Source organism: Sorex araneus, chromosome 1 (genome assembly GCF_027595985.1).
Source record: "Sorex araneus isolate mSorAra2 chromosome 1, mSorAra2.pri, whole genome shotgun sequence".
NCBI lineage: Eukaryota > Metazoa > Chordata > Mammalia > Eulipotyphla > Soricidae > Sorex > Sorex araneus.
Window position 1 is genome coordinate 198,165,709 of NC_073302.1, and position 20,357 is coordinate 198,186,065.

Genomic DNA, 20,357 nt, shown 5'->3' on the forward strand with positions numbered 1-20,357 from the left:
CAGGGGCTGTGGGAGCACGGGGGCACGCCTCGGCCTCGGGGAAGGGTCTCTGCAGCCAGCCCCTCTGCTGCGCTCCTGGGCACACTCTCGCATGGACCAGCGGCCACAGCAGCCACTGCTTCCTCCCCCCACAACAGCGTCTGGTCCTGAGGTTTCCCGTGTCCCTGGAATCAGCCGCACTTCCTCTCCCCGCCGCCGGGCGTGGTACGACCAGCACCGCCCAGCCATGCGGCTATCAGGAAGGGCATGACTGTGTCCTCGGACATCAGTGCTGTGGCCCTGAGTGGCACCGTGAGACTTCTGGGAGGCGCAGAGAGAGTCAGACATGGAAATCTCTGCCCCCAGTGCCCGGGCACAGATCCTTCCAGGGGCTTGTTTGAACAAAACACATATGCACAAATATAATGAAATCGGAAATGAAAGCCAGGAGGAGCAAATTAATTATCTATAAATGGAGATTAATAGAATTGTGGAGATCAAAATGAATATTTAATTTTTAATTCCCAGGCATCTTGGGCAAAAGGAGGAAGCTGGCAACGTGCCAGCTGCTCATTAGAAGAGGAGGGAACTTTGCAGAGTCCTCCCAGTCATGAAAGATTTTTCCCAGTGCTACGTTTGAAAATAAAACGTAAATCCTGGTGAGGACAATGCAAAATTTTATAGCAAGTTCCCTCGTTTTGGTTACTTTTCAAAATCAAGTCTCTTCCACCCAAAACCAGTCAGAGGAGATCAAAACAATCATACACTGACACATGATGCTCTCTCACACATGCACTCAGTCTCACGGTCACACTCATTCCCATGCTCACCTTATACTTGCTACACTCGTACACACTCGCACACATACACTCACATACACACTCACACAAACATGCTCAGAACATGCATATGTTCATTCACAAACACGTTCAGACACACAGACACAGACACATTTATATAACACAGGTACACTCACACAGTCCAAATCACAGAGACCTGCATACATAACATACATTCATACACAAACATACACATCCATGTCACACAGCCACGTGCACACACATCCATCTCACAGAGACCTGCTCGCATCCATCCATCCATACACAGACACACACACCCCTATCACACAAACATGCTCACACGCACACATCCACATCACATAGATACGCACACACATGCCCATATCACACTCACATGCGTTCCTATCTCCCGGACATGAAGGGAACACGCAGGCTCCCTTGGCCAGTTCCCGTGGCGTCTTCGGTGTGGAGTTGGTGCTCGCTCATGGCAGAATACCATGCAGGGACCGGTCTAATTTGCCTTCTGAGTACTGGGCTGGGTTGGCTCCTGGGGGAGAGAAGAATGCGCGCGTGGGCTGTGGCGGGCACTGTGGGGCCCTTCCTGGTCACTGGCTGACCATGATGTCTCCACAGTCCCTCAGTCTGAAAGGAAAGTTTGACTTGTGAAAATCCCGACTGAGGGTCTGGCAGGCAGAGACAGGAACAGGCCGAGTCGGGTGTGTGGAAGGACGCGCCAGGGAAGGAGCCCCGGCACGGGCTGAGGCGGTGACTGGCTGGGCTCCAGCGTCCCCCTGGGCCCTGGCAGGCTCAGTGGCTGCCTCTGTGGAAATCTCATCCTGTCCCTCACCTCAGGGCCCCCAACCTGCACTGGTGCAGCCCCTCCTGAAAAAATGTCCAGTCCTGCGTGGAGCCGAGATGTGGACACATGAAGATGTGGACACACTGGGGCCCAGGACTTATCTATTTCGAGGTCACTGGGCTTCACTCCTGCCCCCCAAGCTTTCGATTCTATAAGGCATGTGTGGGAGGTGCTGGTGACCAGGGACAAATGGAAGTCCCCTGCACGTCCCCTGCTCTGGCGGAGACGGTGCCCAGCCCCCTGCTCCCCTCCGAGTCCTGGGTATGAGCAGAAGCCCAGATTTGGGAATGGCTGTGAGTGAAACTCACGTCCATACAGATCATTCCTGCTGGCAGTGAGGCCGGTGCTGTGGCCACTGGGCCCCGCCTATGTCACCACCCAGAGTGGCCGCCAAGAGTCACCTCAAGGCTGTGAGCAGAGACTGTCAGCTTCAACCAACCAACATCCCAGAGCCCAGTCCACCTGACTTTGTAGTTGCTTTTTCCAGGCTGTGTGGTGGTCCTAGGAGCGTTTGCTCCCCCACTCAATCCCCAAATGCAGATTCTGGCAAACAGAACCCGACTCAAGTGTCATGAGAAGCAGAGGGCAGCGGGGAAGGGCATGGCCAGGGCGGCCCTGTCAAGTGGGAGGAAAGTCTGAGATCTGGGGAGTCACAGGTGAGGGGGAGAAGGAGGCGGGGACCCACCTACGTGCCACTTATGTCCTTGCGACAGTTCGCCCGAATTCTCCTGGCAGCCGAGTCCATGGGGCGTCTCACCTCTGCTTGTGGGGTTCATGAGGAGGAGGAAGGACAGTGACAAGCAACAGGATGGCCCCAAAGTCTCAGACTTGCTGACCAAGTCTGCCCGCCTGGGAAGGGGAACCAGGCGGAGAGAAGGCAAAGCCTCTGAGAAGGTTCCTGCGTGAGCCCGCTCTGAGCTGGAGACGGCCAGCTGGCCGATTAGGCATGGAACGAGGAGGATTCCGTGGCTGCTTAGCACCACTGGTCAGGGGCAGGGACAGGCACCAGGTGTGAGCACTGACTTTGCAGATCCATGGCTCTGAGACAAAGTCCAGCTGCTGGACACCACCACACCTCTCCCCGGCCACACACATAAGCTCCTCCCCTGGTCATAAAGGGAGAACAGCCCAGTCCATCTGTCCTGGCAGCTGGCCAGTCCAGCCTTCTGCTGGCGCTTGGCTGGAACCTGGACTCATCATCATTTGAGGTTTGCAGTGGGAGGACTTCAGCATGGACACAGACTCTGACCACAGGGAGACGTGGCCAAAGTGTTTCCTGTGGGGAAGTCCACGGGACGACATTGAGCACTTGGCCCCAGGGGAAGGGCCAGCCACAGAAAACTGAAAGCATATCGTGCAGATATATGTGTCCCTGCAAACATTACTGCAGGTATATGTGCAGTGAGTACATGAAGATGCACGTTTAAGGCACGTGTGCACATAGGCAGGTGTATGTGCTGTGTAGTTGGTGCAAGAATATGCTTGTATGTGTGCACAAGTGCCTGGGTGCATGCAATGCCCCTATGTATGTAGAGATGCATGTCCATAGTTATGTGTGACATGTATCTCAGATGTATTTACAGCATGTGAGTGCAGGTTCTGCGTGTGCATAGACCCAGATAACAAATGTACATTTTATCTTTTCACTTTTTAACTTGTGTACATGTGCTGTGACTGCCCTAGTTAGCAACACCATTCACGGAAATAAAAGTTAGGTAAATGTTTGTGTAATTAGATGTATTCTCTGCAAGACAACTAAATCTCAAAACCTATATTGACATGTAACCCTTCCCCCCGCGATTTTGTGAGAGTTAAATTGTTCTTGAGAGTTGGGCAAAAGACTCCCGGTCTGCCTCATCCCTACGCTGGATCCCCTGAGTGTGACCCCCATGCCCAGAAGCAGGGAATGGTGAAAACCATCTGCACAGGGTGGCTAGATATGGCCGTGAGCACCGGCCAGGGAGGAGGTCTTGGGTGTGTGGGACGCATTCACCTGGGTGCCCTCGAGTGCCAGAGAGCAGCTTCCTAGAACCCCAGAGCTCTGGGGCACCGGGCAGCTCTGAGGGGTCAGCTCTGCCTCATCACTGTGTCCCCAGGGGACACTCACGGTTCCCGTGGCTGTTCAAGGGTTTGTTGGGCAGTTTGGGGGCTCCTAGAGCGAAGGCAGGTCCACTGCGGGCTGGCGGCTGGAAGACGTGGGGGAGTGGGGGAGACTCGCCGGGCACTGGGGGAGCTGCCACGGTGGACGAGACGGCCTCTGTCGCAGTAGTTTGCCTCTGTCTTTCCTCGTCAGCCCTCCCACCCCCCGCCCCCCTGCCCTTGGTCCTGCAGGCGGGCGAGTTGGCCAGGAAGGTTGTGACACGATCACAGCCTCTTGGCCCCTGCTGGCGTGGCCCCGGGCTCTCTCCAGATCACAGTCCGTGGTTCAGAGCAGGGGTGCGGGAAGCATTGATCAGTGCAGAAATGACAGGCAAGAGGAACCCGAGAAGGGACATTTTAGATTAAGTCTTGAAATCAGAATGGAAGGATTCACGTCAGTGGCGCCCGGGTAATTAAAGAAGGAGCTGAAGCTTCTTATTTCAAGCCTGAGGTTTCGGGTCACTGAGGACTCCTTCTGGGAGGGCTGCATTCGCCTCAGACACAGCACTCTGCACGGGAGCACAGACGCCCGTCCACACATCCCGGCCAACCCCACACTTTGTCTAGATTCTGTTTGGAGTGACTGATAGGATTCTGCGAGTCATCGGTGTGCCCGTGCCACCGGAGCCCTGGAGCCCAGGGGCCACAGCCTGTAGCGGTGAATGACCAAGGGTGGCATGGCTAGGAAGTGCCGGGAGATTGTCTCCACAGAGAAGCCGAGTCCAGAAGCTCTTAGTAACTTAGCAGGCTTCAGGCTCGCAGCCATGATTTCTCCGCTGGTGCCAACACTGGCCTCTAAATCAGTCATCTCAGAGAACTCCTAAATCAGTGCTGGGAGCACTGCTGAGGAGGAGAGGAGATTTATTCCTGAGCCTTTGAAAGGCTCCGGATGCCTGTGTCCACTGATAAAGCCGCCCCACCCCCCAGGGTGCTGTTGTCCCAGCCTCTCCCCAGGGGGCGGCGCCTGCTCTCTCTGTCCACTGGACATGCCATTTCCGGGGGAGCAAAGGGACCCGCCTCGGGCCTAGGGAAGAAATGCCCTGCCCTGCTCAAGCCTGGCACTGCACAGGGCTTCCCGTTTGCAACCTGTGTTCAGGAACCTCTAAACCATCCCCGGCTGGCCGGAGGGAGGAGGTGCCGCCTGCACACCTTCTCCAGATGGAGCCCTGGCGACACTGAGCAGCAACTAACACGGCTCCAGGATTCGGGACTGGGACAGATCCGAGCCGCGGGGGCCACTGGAGTGGGGCAGCGCCAGCCCAAACTCTGAGTGGTCCCGGCCGCCGGAAGTCACGCCCTCGACCCACCCTCGGTGCCATCTTGATGCCACAATCCACAGAGAAGCGGCAGGCATTCTGGTGAGCAACGCGGCCCGGACAATGCTCCGGACCCGAATTGGGGCCAGCAACACCGGGGGGCCGGAGGGAGGAGGTGCCGCCTGCACACCTTCTCCAGATGGAACCCCGGCGACACTGGGCAGCAACTAACACGGCTCCAGGATTCGGGACTGGGACACATCCGACCTTTTCTAAAACCTGAAAACATACAATCTTTGAATGGAAAACTAATTATCAAATGCCTCCTTATTAGGGTTATCTTGTTTGGGGATATAACTCCCACAACAATAGTGAGTTTTGTGTTGAAATATGGAACGTAATCAAGGTGAAGAGAAAATAAAGTGAGGTTCATCAGTTATACAGTTGGGATGGGGGGCGGGGGGTATACCGGGGATTTTGGTGGTGGAATATGGGCACTGGTGAAGGGATGGTGTTTGAATACGGTATAACTGAGACATAAACCTGAGAACGCTGTAACTTTCCACATGGTGATAAAATTTTTAAAAAAATAAAAATTTTTTTTTTAAAAAATAAATAAATAAACCATCCCTGGCTGTTCTGTCCCAAAGGGAGACTCCCTCCTCAGTGCTCACCCTGTTCATACAGTAGAGAACAGAGCTGGGGAGAGCTCAGCACCTGTGTGCCAAGGAGGAGCAGGAACTGGCTTCTGGCCACTCCCGCAGCCCCCCAGGAGGCCGTGTGGGCAGGACTGGAGAGATGTTCAGGAGGCCTGGCCGACTGTCTGGGCACCGACACCCCCCAACTCAGCCTCCTATCCAGACCGGAGCCAGTGTTTGGCTGTCGGACTCCCACGCCAGGTTTTAAATCATCCAAACTTGTTCAAGGGCATGTGCCGGAAACTCCGGTGAAAGCTATGTCTGCCAGATAGGATTTTAAATGTTTCATAGTGTGTGTGTGTGTGTGTGTGTGTGTGTGTGTGTGTGTGTGTGTGTGTGTGTTTAAATCATTTTCTTAAACTTAGGCCTCATGATTTACAAACACATCTCGGCTAGAGTTTCAGGCAAAGGTGTTCCAGCACCAACCCCACCTGCAGTGCCTACTTCCTCCCCCCGAGTACTGAGCCTCCGCCTTATAAGACGCAGGTTTTACAAAGAGGACAGGCCCGTGGTAGGGAGCTTGCCATGAGTGTATGGGGGAGGGCAGTCGGGACAGGGAAGGGGCCACTATGGCAATGATGGAGGGACAGGATCACTCTGGACACAGCTGAGTGCTGAAAGGAGGTCGAGTGATGTGCAGGATCCATTACTGCAAAGCGCAGTGCCTGCGAGGAAAAGGAGGAAGAGAGAGAGAGGGAGAGGAAAGGAAAGAGAGGGAGGGAGGGAGGGAGGGAGGGAGGGAGGGAGGGAGGGAGGGAGGGAGCAAGAGAGGGAGAGAGGACAGAGAGACAGAGGGACAGAGAGGGAGAGAGAGATGGAGAGAGAGATGCAGAGGGAGAGGGAGAAAGCAAAGGAGAGAGAAAGACAGACAGACAGACAGACTGCTGGGGGCTGGGGCAGTGGCTCGGAGGGAACTGGGGATATTGGTGACATTGGTGGTGGAGAATGTGCACTGGTGAAGGGACGGGTGTTGGAACACTACGACTGAAACTCAATCATGACAACTCTGTAGCTATGTGTCTCTTGGTGATTCATTAAAAATAATCTTAAAAGACACAGTTTTCAATTTGGTTATTGAAGTTTGGGTGTGAGACTCACAGTTCTGCTGGCTCAGTGGTTTGCACCCCTGCCCACGCCTACCTCTGCCCACCTTTACTTCCCCAAGGGTCCAGCCCGTCCCTTCCCATCCACCCGGTCTCACTCTCCCTCCGTCTCTCTCCTTCCTCCATTTCTATAATCTAGGCCTGGCCTGTCTCCTTTGGTAGCTCCCAACCCCTGGTCTGTTCTATGTACCACACCAAGCGGGAACCTTTTCAGTGGATACAGGCTGGCCTTCGCTCTACCCAGCCAGTAAAATCCCACCGATAGTGGGTTTACCTGAGACCTTCCCCTCAGCAATGTAAGTTAACTTGGCACAAGATTTATTCCAAATCTGCTGCTGTCTATTTTTGTCTCTTGAATATGCTCTATAAATAGTTGTTATGAAGGACTGAATTGGCAGCACATTTTAAGAATACCTTGGTCCTTTTGAAAAACCTAAACCTGAACTGCTTTCACCAAATAATCATTGGGTAGTTTATTATGGGATAGTGTTATTATTATAGAACTGTATATAGATTATTATAATCATAAGAGTGAACATTTAAATATTTTGGAACTACTAAATTGATATACTTAGTATAGAAACAATAGGATTACTATAATTTTTTATTTCCAAGAGTTAATATTTTATAATTTTGTGCCTCTTTTGGTTTGGGGGCCGCACTTGGCTGTGCTCAGGCCTTACTCCTGGCTCTGTGTTCAGGGGTCATGAAGGTTCTAGGGCCCATGTGAGGTGCTGGACATTGAGCCCAGGCCTTCTGTGTACAAGGCATTTCCCCCCCTCTTGCTCTCTAGTGCTCAGGGTCCTAGATTTATCCCATTTCAATAGGGGGCTTATACTATCTGTGCAAACTGCTTTCAATGGATCCAAATAAAAGCAAAATTTTATTTTTCCCACTGTTTTAAAAATCCATATATTTGATTCCATTTCTTTTGGTTTCTCAGAAAAGTAATGTTTAAAGGGCCTGATAAACAAACCAAGAAAAAAAAAGCCCCATAAAGTATGCTTGGTTTGTAAACTGAATGCTGGTAAACATAATTATCTAGTATATTTGTAACTTAAAAAATAAGTTATGAAAGCATGAATGTCTGACTTTGGGCTGGCATCTAAAAAACTGTGTATAAAAGCAGACACAGCATAGAAAGCTATAAATTATACATAGTATCATGATTGATTTCTGGGGACTAGCTATTAAATTTCCAATTCTAGCAAAATTGGTTGACTAAGATATGTGAATCAATAAAAGCATCCTGGTGGTAGAGGACATCTTTCCCTAGGATGCCTTTGTTTCCGCACCAAGGAAGCCTTGGCAATACTTCACAAATCAAACCATAAAAATCAAGGAATGTTATAGTCATAGAAAAATTCCTCCTGACTTTTAGCAAAAGCACACAATGGCAATGAAGAGTTGCGTCTGCCTTCACAGCTGTGATTTGTCGAGGAGCATTATGTTTTAAAGCAAGGACCATTTCCACCTAAAACACCACAGAGTATTCCATCATTCACGTGGCCCCTCGCAGGGCGGGTAGGAGGCCACAGGGCGGATAAATCTACGAGTTCTATGTTCCCTTGGGAACGCCCGAGAATGTGGTCCAGTGGGTAGCGCCCGAGCTCTGAGCCCAAGGCTGCCTCATCCCGAGTGTCTGGGAGCTGAAACCTTCTTCCCATCCGTGAGACGATTATGCTCATCACCTGCCACCAGGACCCCAGCATGGGACCGTCTCTGAGGGACCTGCCGTCTGGGCTCCTCGGTCTGCCCGGAGGGAGCACTGCAAGTCTGTGTGGATGGCTGCTGGCTGGGTCACGGAGACCTTTTGTATTTTTTTCTTTTTTTATTTATTTTTTAAAATTTTTAAAAATTTTTTGTAGTGAGTCACAGTGAGGGTACAGTTACAGATTCACACCTTTTCGTGCTTGTTTTTCCCTCATGCAATGTTCGAGAGCCCATCCCTCCACCAGTGTCCATTCTCCACCACCAATGAACCCAGTATCCTTCCCACCCCCCATCCCATCCCCGCCCCACCCCGCCTCTGTGATGGGGCATTCCAATTTGTTCTCTCTCTCTCCTTTGGGGTGTTGTGGTTTGCAGTAGGGGTACTGAGTGGCCATCGTGTTCAGTCTCTAGTCTACTTTCAGCACGCATCTCCCTCTCTGCGCAGGATCTCCAATCACATTTTACTTGGTGTTCCCTTCTCTATCTGGGATGACTTTCCCCCAGCGTGTGAGGCCAGCCAGCTTCCAAGCTATGGAGCCAATCTCCTGGCACAATATACTACTATGTTGTTTTATATTCCATAGATGAGTACAATCTTTCTATGCTTGTCCCTCTCTTTCTGGCTCATTTCACTTAACATGATACTTTCCATGTTGATCCACTTATATGCAAAGTTCATGACTTCATCTTTTCCAACAGCTGCATAGTATTCCATTGTATAGATGTACCAAAGTTTCTTTAACCAGTCATCTGTTCTCGGTCACTCGGGTTTTTTTCCAGATTCTGGCTATTGTAAACAGTGCCGAGATGAACATACAAATGCAGATGTCATTTCGACTATACTTTTTTGTTTCTCTGGGATATATTCCCAGAAGTGGTATTGCTGGATCAAATGGAAGCTCAATTTCTAATTTTTTGAGAATTGTCCATATTGTTTTCCAAAGGGATTGGACCAGTCGGCATTCCCACCAGCAGTGTAGAAGGGTCCCTTTCTCTCCACATCCTCTCCAACAGCGGTTGCTTTTGTTCTTTTGGATGTGTGCCAGTCTCTGTGGTGTGAGGTGGTATGCATGAGACCTTCTGTATTTTAGGGCAAGGTTGAAGGATTGCCTGGCCTTCCCTTTGATATTTGCGCCTGATAACTGAGCAGGTTTGCTGGCATCCGAGTTGCAGGGCAGAGCAGCGTTGGTCACCAAACACCCCTCACCTGGTGGCTGTTTGGGAAACACTGCATAGAGGGGGATGGGAAACGTTTATTCCACAGTGAATGAGATTGTTCGCTCTTTCCACTTAGCCACTATTTTCTTCTGCAGTTCTCTAGTTGGCGACATTTTCTGTCCCTCATAATGTTGCATGTCCTTATTAATAAATGTCAAAGTGTATGTGTGAATGCTCGTTTCCACCCATGGCAGAGATTCCTAGGACTCCTAAGGACGTGGGATAGATACATTTTTGTTTTAATTGGCACTGTTTAATCCCAAAGACACGTCTCAGTGAACTCAATGGCAAGGCTCAAGTTAACACGGGTTATAATCCATTTCTATTTTTATGATTAGGCTTAAAATACCTCCAGTCAATGGCTGAGTCTTGCATTAAGAATGAAAGCTGCCTCGGGCTGGAGCAGTAGAGCAGCTGGGAGGGCACTTGCCTGGCACACAGCGGCAGAACTGAGCTGAGCTAGATCACCGGCACCCCAAGTGCTCCCCTGACCCCAGCTGGGAGTGATCCCTGAGCACAGAGCATAAAGAAGCCCCGAGCACCACAGAGAGGAAACACAGAAAGGAAAGCTGCCGTGTTAGTGCAGGAGAACTGGACTCCCAGTCAGGTGCTCACAGAAGCCCCTTTGTAGCCCAATTCCCTAAAGAAGAACAGACCTGAATTCACTCGTGGTGGTAGGAAAGGGAGCTGAGGACGGGAATAGGGGCCACAAGACCCACTGGCGCATTAAATGTCCTCTCACCACACGGATTTTCATAGAGAAGAACTCTAGCTCTCAGGGTGGCAGAGTGCCATTGAGGAATCACTGAGATTGTCTTATTTTTATTTATCTGGGGAGTGTTGGGAGCATCCACAGCGATGCCCAGGGCTAAGCGCTGGTGGTGCTCAGAGATGGCACCTGTGCAATGCTGGGATCAATGCAGGGTTGGCCGGGCACAAGGAAGGCGCTTGTCCACTATGCTTGACGCTCTCTTGGACCCGGAGAAAGAAGGATGGTAACGTGGGGTTGTGCAAACTATTCCCCATTATTCACTTTGGCCACCCACCAACTCAACAGTTGACCACTTGTTGAGTTCAGGGAGCAAAGCCTCTTAGTTGAGGGGGGGTACATCTGACTGTATACCCCACTCCTGACACCCTGAAGGTCACCTGTGCAGGGCCTCCCCCTCCCCACTGTCGCTCTGGGGGGCCGTTTCTGCTGGAGTCCGTAGGTGTTTTCTTAGCCTGTGCTTTCTGAAGGACAGCGTTTGTCCTTCAGGAGGGCCATATCTCAGCTTCCACTGCCCACAGCGGCCAGCAGCCCCATGCTAAGGCAGCAGTGGCCACAAGGGTCATCTCCCTCCACTGCCTCCTGCTGGGCGCTTGCCATGCGTCACTCTCTGGGCTGTTGCAAATCAAGGGGCACATCTTTTGAGGATGGCACACCTTGCCTCTTGGTTCTCCCGGGCTAATGGAATAATCAAATCAACATCAAACAGATTAGCAGGAGAAACAGATCGATTGCCCGCTGACAGGGAAGATTCCAGATGCCTGAGGAGGCGGTGCCTCATTCCTGAGCAGGAAGAAGGGGTGGGGATCCGGGACCAGAGGAGAGGGGCAGCTCACAGGAAGCCTCAGCAGGCTCAATGTTGCGGGGCACGGCAGAAGTAGTGGGTGGGAGAGTTTATAGACCTCCCACCGCCTCCCATCCCTGCGATCCCCGTGATTCTGTGGTGCTGTCCCCTCCCCATACACGTGGTGTTGTGGTCCTGTTGCCTCCCTGTCCACGTGCTGCTGTGACTCTCCGTGAGAGCGCCCTTGCTGAGCCGTCCTCGCGGATACACTGAGGCTGCTCAGAGAAGGGCAAAGCTTCCGCCAGCGTCGTTCAGACCTTGACTGATTCCAGCTCAAACTCCCTCCCCCACGTGAAACTCCCTGATCTCCTCGGCCTGTCCTGGACTCCGTCACTGTGATCTCAGTGGGACTGTTTTCCTCCCGGAAGTGAAACTTCCCGTTCCCAGGACTTTCCCTACACGGTTTGTGAGGCAGACAAAGGTTCCGGAGGGCGACCCGGGTTCCGTGCCGCCACGGTGTCGGGCTCTCTGCGGGATTGCGGAGATGTCTTGGGTTATTTATCCGGGCAGGGCTCGGGGCCTCGAAGAGCAATGACTCGGCTTCCTTTACTTCGCTGGTCTCTGTTATCTTGACTGCTTGTTTCGGGCCACAGCTAATGGTACTCAGGGCTCAGAGCACTGTAAGCGGAGTCTGACATGAACAGGGGTTGGCTGAATGCAAGGCAAATGCATTCCCTGCTGTCCTAGCCTTGGGCTCTGTGGCTCTCCACATCCCCTCCTCCCCAGTGGCGAGTCAGAGTGACCCTGGGCTCATGCCATCCTCTCAGCTCTGGTGGACACTGAGAATCACCATGGTTACCGAGTAATCATGCGCCTCAGGTGGGTCTGACAGCCAGTGCCCGCCTTACCTGCAGAGCTGTTCCAGGCCTCTGCAGCCTTGCGGGCACGGGGCTGGGGTTCCTTCTCGGCCGTCCTGTCCTCAACGCTGCAGCCCCGGTCCAATGAGCCCTGCCTCCCTCCTCAATAGTCCAGCTCTGAGCCCTGAGGGTGTGGGACAGGCCACTCTGTCCTGGGGCATCTGCGGGAGCCAGATGCTTCCACGGGTTCAGGGGGAAGGCCGCCGTCTCTGAGATCCAGAGACAAGTCGCTGTCTCTGAAATCCAGGGAGAAGCCGTGATCTCAGAGTGCCCTGAGACGTTGGTGTGGAAACGCGACCCTATAACTGCAAATAGAAATGACCCCGGTTCTACCAACCCCGTCCCCAGCATGCAGCTCCACGCGCATGGTCACTCTGGAGGGAGCTGCTTACAGGCTGGTGTATCAGCACGTACCCACATGCATCCTGGGGTGTTCCATACACACACATACACGCATCACGGCAAACAACACTGACTTACAGACTCAGCACCACTCCGCGGATCTGAGAAGCCAACAAGAGCGCCAGGTCCTGTGTGGTGGGCCAGGACCCAGGGAGGGGCGGGGGGTTGGGGGGCTTCCACCCAGCTGCTTCTGCTCTGACCTCTCCTGTCATCATTTTCAGCCTCTTTGAGATGAACTAGCCAAGAGGGTCACCACATTTGAAGGGGTTTCTGGAGCACAGCTTTAAGCCTGGGCACACGCACACAAACACAGCTGGGGATTCTGCAGTTTCATCAGTTCGGCTGTAACACTGGATTCCCATAGATTCTGCATGTCAGGTGGAGCCTCTTTCTGTCGGGATGGAACTGCCTTCTTTCATTTCCGCTCCTTCCTACAGATTGGATGGCGGGTCATCTGTGTACGTGTCATGGGCATGTACGTGTGTGAGTGCTTATATGTGTCTGTGCGTGTCAGGAATATGTGGGTGTGTGTGCATACCTACATGTTCGTGTATATGGTATATGTCTTTAGTGTGTGCAGATGTGTGAGAACATAAGTACATATGCATGTGTGTGCTTATGTGTGAATACTTCTGTGTGATTGTGTTTTCGAGATGTGTATAAATGTGAGTGCATGAATATGCATATAAGTGTATGTGTGTGCATGAGTGCATGTGCATGTGTATACATGCACATGTATGCATGTGTGTGCATGTGGATGTGTGTGCACGCACTTATGTGCATGTGTGCATACATGTGCGTGTGCATGCGGTGTGTGTGTGCATTTGCACATGCATGTGACACATATGTGTTTGTGCACAAGTATGAGTGTGTGCATGTTTGTGCATGTGTGTGTGAATGCGCATGTGTGCATGTGTGTGTGCGTGGTGCAACCCGCCGGGTGCTCTGGAACCCTTGGCATGAAAGCTCAGTGCATGGTGCTGGGCTTGTTGGCTAGCTGAAATCCTCTTGCGTGGCTGCATGTGGCAGAAAGGGCAAGCTGGCGTTCCTGGGGAAACCCAGTGAGAGGGGGCTGAGACGCGCTGACGGCCTCTCCCTGGGCCTTTGATTCGTCCTCTTGCCCAGCAGAGCCTGGCTCCGGCCTCACTGCAGACCAGGGCTGACAGGGAGGGGCGGTGCTCGCACTCAGCCCTGTCCAGGCGCCGGCCTGCGCCCCTGTCCAACGCAGCACTGGACGCTGTCCTGGGCCAGGTCCTGGGCGTGGCCCGCCTTGCTCTGGGCAGCGCCTGGCCTTTCTCCTTGCCCCTTGGCTGTGACAAGGCAGGATGCCGGGCCCTCCCCCACACTGTGCCTCCTCCCCAGAGCCCCATGGAGCCCCATTGTTTACTGAGAGTAACTTCCAGTCATTTCCTTCTTCTACCTGAGACTGAGTCCCTCCCTCATAGGTGCCCATTATTCCCTTAAATTACATCTTCTCAGAGACTTCAACAGGCTCACTGCTAATAAATCTGAGAGCACTGGATGCTGAGCCTGGGATGGAAGCCCTCCCGCTCGCCCCAAGCTGGTTTCCAGGATTCAGGGTCCAGTTCTTCCATACCGCTGCCTGGAAATGTCCTTGCTAGCAGTCAGTGTGCCGCGGGCACGCAGCGGGGGGCCTAGTGGTCAGTGCATCTCAGGCACGCAGAGAGGTCTACCTGGAGGTTGCCTGCTAGCGGTCACTGCATCTCAGGCATGCAGCAGAGGTCTGCACGGAGGTGTGCCTGGAAGTGGTCAGTGCACCTCAGCATACAGAAGGCTCCAATTTTCACTTTATATGAGCCGCACCCACCACCGCTTGTGGTAAGAATCTTTAGGGTTTATTCACTTGAAACCTTCTAAATAGCAGAGCACACACTGTGTAGCACATACATATGATATGGCATGTAATATATTTCATAGCATATCTAATATGGCATATAACAGTATATATCATGATAAGTAGCATAGTAGAGCATACATCCCATGATAAAATGCCTTTGGTTGCATGTGATATATAATGCTCTCATAATGTATTCAATAAACATGTAGTTGCATGACGCGTATGATAATAAGTGTGCCACCTAACACGATGGCTTGATGTTGCTTAGTAGGAAGAGTCAACACAGGGTCGCGCGTAGCTGCTCTGCTACAAGGTGTCCAGAGGCTGTCTGACTTGCATGTGGAGCTCTGAACACACTGAGCCTCTGTGCTGAGTCTCCTCCACCCCTCCTCCAGAAATCACTAGCCCGTGCTCTGTGTCCACTGGGTTGCTTTGTCTGTTTCCATTTTGGCCCTGCGAGCCACACCCAGCTTTGCTCAGGGACATCTCCGGCTCAGTTCTCAGGACAGTGTGTGGTGCTGGGGCCGGAACGGAGTCAGCCGCATGCAAGGCAAGCACCTTCCCGGCTGTACGATCTCTCGGGCCTGGGCCTGGTTTAGACTCCGCGTGTAAGGGATATCTCTGATTTCCCTCCCAAGGTCCCTTTACACCCAGACCTCAGCTTCCCTCCCTGGTGGGTCTGAGTGCCCCTGTGCATGTACATGTATGTCAGGAACTCTTCTCCAGTCTTCCGTCCGCAGACACTGCGGGTGCTCCCTTCCTTGGCTATGGCGAAATTGAGTTTTCTTTCAGCAGACGCGTGGGAGCAGAGAGGTGGGTCATGTGGAATTTCTCCTTTGGCTGATGAATGTCCCCTCTGTGTCCCCAGAGATGACACCATGTCACAGCCCCCGCTCCCCACCTCTGCACCAGCTCCCATTAAACCATCTCTCTGCAAGGGTCTGGGCTGCGTTTCCCCCTTGGCCATCTTGCCCAGGGGCTGCTGGCCCTCTGTCCACCTGTGGTCTGAGCTGGCGAGCAGCCTGGGCCCTTTACTGGGACACAGAGAGTGACAAGCATCCCTCCCACCCCCCACCCCTGCCCAGGAAGCACAGGGCTTCCCCTGCCTGTGTGGATATATCAGGCGGGACCCTCCATCCCAGCTCATTTCACCTGCCGATGAGCTTCTTCACCTCCTCCATGTCCCCTGGCCCTGAGTCCCAGATCTCTTCCCCTCAGCGTCTGTCCCACAGCACACCTGTCACCAGCGAAGGGCTCGTGATTCAGTGCGCAAACGCCCCGTGCATACACTGTCAGCTCCTGAGGCAGAGACCACGGGGGACAGGTGCCGGGTCAGGCGGCAGCAGCGCACGGGCTGTGAGGGCCCCGGCCCAGAGTCTAACAAAGGCGCCATTCCACGCCCAAATTTAGGGGCCGTGTGTCCCCACCAGCTTTTGGAGTTACAAGGGCTCTGCACCTCCCTGGAAGCTCTCAGTAAATTTCCACTTTTCAATATTGTGAGTTTTTCCTCTTCTCTCACTCTGAGGCCTGATCAGAAAGGTTCAACAGACTCTGCCCTTTCCCACCAGTTTCTGTGGCAGAGTGTCCACAGAAATCTTGCTTTCAAGCATCAACAGCACCCTCTGCCTCCACCCCGCGGGACTCTTGCCTTGCTCCTGCTCGAGGGAAGGGACGGTCAGAATCTGGGGTGACTTGTCCCAGCATCAGTCAGTGGTGTGCGTCTCCTGCAGCCAAACCCGCCTTCATCGCTCTTCTCCCTGGTGGGGTTTCAGGCTTGGAAAAGGACTATAAACTACTTGTCCTGAAGCTACTCAGGAGTAGCAGAAGTCAGTGTTCCCTCGGGCCCGACTCTGAATGACTGCTGTGTGTAAATCACCTCACTCGGTTTATTTGGATTTAGGGTTTGGGACCCTGCAGTGCGCAGGGATTCACTCCGTGGGCCGGGTGGCAGCTCCAAAAGACGGCAGGGGGCGGGGGACTATGTGGGACCCAGCCTGGCTCTCCCGAAGGCCAAGCGAAGCTGTGCCCAGCCCTGGGAGCCATGTCCAGCCCTAATCTCACCCCCGATCTCAGGCTTTTGAGTGTCCTGGTCAGGTGGAACCATCCTGATATCGAAATGCAGGAAGTGTCAGTCCGGGAGGAGGTAATGACTTACTGGGCATCACTGAACGCGCCATGGGATACAGGAATAGGGTTTCAACTAATTGGTGTTTTTAGTTCAGATAGAAAGCAGGGTTCACTGGAGAGCAGGGGGCATCTGCAGGGCTGGCTCTGACCCCCCCACACACTCGGCCAGTGATCCCACACCCCCTTCCAGCCCCCTGTTCCTCAAGCTTGTCCGCATGGACCGATGAATCCCACTGCTTGGAGATGTGGCTCTTTGGGACCCAGAGCCTGGGCTTTGGCCTGGCAGAACCTCAGCCACAGGCTCCTTTTCCTGGAGCTGGCACAGGTGGCTATGAGGACTGGGCACTGTGAACCCTGGGCGCCAGGGCCTGGCTATTCCCAAAGGCCCCCTAAGACTGGGCATGGCAGAGAGCAGGTGAGAATGTCCACCAGGAAGGGCTATCCCCAAGGCCCCAAGGCTGCCTGTCCAAGCCATGGGCAGCTCTGCACCCATACGTGTGCCCTATGACCCCGGGCAGGGCAGCAACATGGGAGCAAGAACCTGAGCTTAAAAAACTCCACTGCTTGCGTCTCTAAAAGATACTGGCATATCTCACATGTGCATTAGAACATTTTAAAGTTTTGCTCTTTATTATGGGTCAGTTTCAAATTCGAACACAGGGAAACCTGCCCCTCTGGTAGATATTTCAGCATAAAATTCGCGCGTCACTGACTCAGACGAGTCATCTGGGGTTTGGGTGGGTTAGGAAGCGAACCAGGAGAAAATTCCCTGCATGGGGGGCGGTGAGGGAGAGATAGGAGGAAGAGAGATGAGAGATGGAACAGAGAGAGAGAGAGAGAGAGAGAGAGAGAGAGAGAGGGAGGGAGGGAGGGAGGGAGAGAGGAAGGGAAAAAGGAAGGAAGAGAGGAAGAGGAAGATAGGGAGGGAGGGAGGGAGGGAGGGAGGGAGGGAGGGAGGGAGGGAGGGAGGGAGGGAGGGAGGGAGAGGGAAAGAGAGAGGGAGGGAGACAGGGAGGGAGGAAAGAGGGAGGGAGGGAGAGGGTGAAAGAGAGGAGAGAGGTAGAGGGAGAAGGAAAGAGAGGAAGGAGAGAAGGGGGAGGGAGAGAGGGAAGAAGAGAAGGAGAGAGGGAGAGAGATGGAGGGAGAGAGGAGGAGGAGAGAGGCAGGGAAGGAGGGAGAGAGAGGACAGAGAGAGAGGGAGGAGGGGGAGGTGAGCTCACAGCTTCTAGACTCTCCACCCTACCAAGCCTGATGTGCAGAGCCTGTTGGGGATGACTCTGATCCCCCAGCCTGACCAGTGTGGGGGGGCACAGCTGGCATAGTGCCCAGTGACCTCCTCAAGCCTCCAGTGAGTGGACAGGAGCGCCCTCTAAGAATCCAAGGGGCAGATTATGTAGGAAATCACTGACTTACTTAGTCTTCAAAAAAAAAAAATTGATTTGTTTGTTAAGATAAAAATTAGTCCTCACCCATGCTGTGAATTTCAAGCCCAACTTCTTTTCCCAAGCAGATTCTTTTCACTGTGGACAAAATGTTATTCCAGCAAGCACCTCCTGCTGTGCTATTAATGAGAATAATTTATGCAAAGCGCCAGGTCCTTTGTATGCTCTGGTAATGTTCAAACCCTTCTGTTTGATTAAATACCTTTTAAACTTCCAAGAGGGAGAAAATTAAGGCCAGAGCGAGCTAGAAATTCTTACAGGAATAAATAAACTACCACACCTCCCTTCATTTATTAAACTGAAATTTTATGTCTTTATTCGTGTAAACGTAATTTTTATAGTTAGCTCCAAAAGCTTACTCCATAACCCCCCAAAATATTAAGCTTTTCCTGACACAGGTTGCCATATGGCTTTCATTTTGTTATGAAAAATGGGTTTTTTCTAGAAACAGGCACATATATAGTGTTTGAATCAAAATTTAAATAATTTAAATAAAGCAACCAACCTTATGTTTTATTACATCTGACCTCATTATTTTTGTTTACTTGTTATGTTTTAATAGACTTAAGTCAAAGTAATGTGAACCATCCACATAGTTTGAAACACGACACTTATAATACCCTGGAAAGTAACCTCCAGATATTTCTGACGTGTGTCCCTGTGATTGTCCATGTTTGGCACATGGCACCGTGTGGCCCTGAGGTGCCAGGGGTGCTGTACATGCATGTACGGTGGCGCTCAGCACCCATCCCCACTCGCACCCGTGTGCTCCGGATGGTCTCAGGCTCTGCGGGAGGCTGTGTGGCTCCCAGGTGAGCGGGCCCCGGGTCTGCCCTTCTGCGCCGGGGACCCTCACTCTGGGCAGGTGTGGGGTCTCACAGTCACGCTTCCTCCCATCGTGCTCGGGTGCTGCTGCAGCCATACACGTCTAAGTTTCCTCTTTTCTCTCAACTGCCTAGGACTCCCCTGGGTTTGTGAGTTGTGTGTGTGTGTGTGGGGGGGGTAAGTATGTATGTGTGTGTGTTTTGTGAGTATGTGTGTATGAATATGAGTGTATGTGAGCGCCTATGGGTATTTGTGTGTATATGTGTGTTTGCGTGTGTATAAGTATGTGTGCATGTATGTGAGCGTGTGTGTGAGTTTTTGTGAGTTTTGTGTGTGTATGTGTGTTTGCGTGTGTGTATATGTGTGTTTGTGTGTATGTGTGTAAGTGTGTGTGTGAGTGCTGTGGGCATTTGTGTGTATATGTGTGTGTATAAGTATGTGCATGTATAAGTATGTATGTGTGGTGTTGGGAGTATGTGTGTGTGAATATGTGCAAGTTTTTGTGGGTTTTTTTGTGTGTATGAGTGTGTATAAGTATGTGTGTAAGTCTGTATGTGAGTGTGTGTGTGAGTGCTGTGGGCATTTGTGTGTGTGTTTGTGTGTGTATGTGTGTGTGTGTGAATGCAATGGGCATTTGTGTGTGTGTGTGTGTGTCTGCATGTGAGAACCACATTGCTGGCCACCCCTCATTCTTCCATCGCCTGGTTTCTGGGTTGCACATATCTGGTTATCCACGAGTCTGTGTCTACACTGGTAAATCCGGTGTGTGTCCTCGAGTACACACTGAGTAGTGGGCACACCCCTGTCCGCATCTGTTGTCTTGGTGGCAGCAGCTGCACAGGGGATAACTTAAGCCACGCTGACATCACAACGTCCCTGGTGGCGGGGTCCATCTCTTCCCTGCCCCTTTGGTGATCAGATTGTTGCCTGGTCACTGAGGTGGCCGAGTTCATTACGTTTGGGGGGTTCCAGCCTCCTGTCCAGCACGTGGCTTGCAGGTCCCTCTCCCCCACAGTCCAGGTCCTTTGGCGGACTGTTCCAGGCTGTGCTGGAGCTTTGACACTCAGTGTCACCATTGTGGGTTTTAACTGTTGTCGGGACGTCCTGGTGCCACTTCAGATTTTGGTGCATCTTCCTTCCGCTCTCCTTGGCGTTCAAGGCCCTCGGGCCTTGGCCCTCCGGCACCTAGTGCTGTTACTTGGACATTGCTCCTTGCACATTTCCCTCTCTCACTGCACTGGGGAGGTGCCTGTTCTTGTCCCCCGGCTGCCCGTGGCTTCGGGGTTTCACCCAGAGCTTTCCGCTCTGTTCCGCTGGGGTTGGTGCCTGTCCCCATACAAAGGGAGGCATTAATCCTGGGTTCAGTGCCAAGACCCTGAGATCCTTTCCACATAATTAAGCTCCCCGGTGTGCAGGGCACCGACATATTACACAACCTCGCCAGCGCTAAGTAAATCCCAACCCTTGT

The 20,357-nt window shown here is 52.5% G+C and overlaps 1 protein-coding gene across 2 annotated transcripts in view; it reads left to right on the plus strand.

The window, feature by feature from the left end:
- The window catches only part of CSMD1 (CUB and Sushi multiple domains 1), a 980,559-nt gene that overhangs the window by 602,823 nt on the left and 357,379 nt on the right, over positions 1-20,357 (plus strand). The gene's annotated exons all lie outside the window — the stretch shown is intronic.